Source organism: Arachis ipaensis, chromosome B9 (assembly GCF_059453495.1).
Source record: "Arachis ipaensis isolate K30076 ecotype BB chromosome B9, ASM5945349v1, whole genome shotgun sequence".
Lineage (NCBI taxonomy): Eukaryota > Viridiplantae > Streptophyta > Magnoliopsida > Fabales > Fabaceae > Arachis > Arachis ipaensis.
In genome coordinates this window covers 59,620,832-59,622,185 of record NC_142444.1, presented here as the reverse complement: position 1 = coordinate 59,622,185, position 1,354 = coordinate 59,620,832, and positions in this window count along the sequence as shown.

Here is a 1,354-nt window from a genome sequence, read left to right as displayed (position 1 = left end):
TCATGGCGGGTACGTATTCCTTGGACGTGAGGTACCCGGGCATCACTTCCTCGAGTGCATCGGGAGGGTTGGTTTCTGGTGACTCTAGTAGAAGTGAAGGTGGTTGAGGAGTTCTTAATAGTCAAAACCTTCACCGTGTTTCAATGAGTCTAATTGAAGAAAATGCCCAAACACTTGAGCAAGAGAGTAATGAGTATCTTGTAGATGAACCAGATGACGAGGAAGATAAGGACACTGATGAGGATGAAGAATCTCGTAATGATGCATCTGATGATGGTGATGATGCAGGTCCTACTATTGCCTTATTTCTATGGTCAATTGATTATATTATATTCATATGACGTGACTCATATATACTTGTTTGGTAAATTAATGTTATTATATTCATGTGTGGTATCTCTGTTGAGACTGATGGTACTCATATCTTGTTTACTCAGTCTATGTAATTATATTCATGTTACGATGGTTTGTCTAATTAAATTGTGTACAGGTGAGGCACGTACTCCAGATGAAACAGGCAAAGGCTACAATCTCAGGGTTGATCCGCCCCGTCATAGCGCTAATCGATTCACTCCATCTGTGTTCAAAAAGACCGCCAAGAAATGCAAGAATCTTGTGAAAGATGTAAAGTGGGCAATCAGAAAGTAGATGTTGTATTGTTAACATTTTCTATGTATTAGTTAACTTTTCAATGTATTACTTAACGAATCTATGTATCTGTTAACTGGGACATGTAAACTTACTATGCATGATTAATAAGTACTTGGAGAAGTTACAATGTTTCACATGTTGTTAATTTACTGGACATGATCTTAAGTTGCATATGTCATAAGAGTATATTGATATAAGTTACAATGTTTCAAATAGCATATTAATACATAATTCTACTGAGCATAATAATATATAATTCTACTGAGCATTATGATCGGCAGGTGCACCAGCTGACCGACAGCATCTACTACGGCTATGTCCCTGATGCACCACTATTTCGTGGTACATTTTGTACTTAATTGAGTGGATTTTATCCACTAAACTCACAATTATTCATATAATTCGCATGTTTTACATTTTCCTTCCTAACTTTGTGCTATGATTGAAAACATGCTTCTTAGGCCTTAAATTTGCTATGTTTACCATTCAATGCCGTGATATGTGTGTTAAGTATTTTCAAGGTTTATAGGGCAGGAATGGCTTAGAGGATGGAAAGGAAGCATGCAAAAGTGGAAGGAATACAAGAAACTGAAGGAATTGCTAAGCTGTCCAGCCTGACCTCTTCGTACTAATTCGACCATAACTTGAGCTGCAGAGGTCCAAATGAGGCGGTTTTAGTTGCGTTGGAAAGCTAACATCTGAG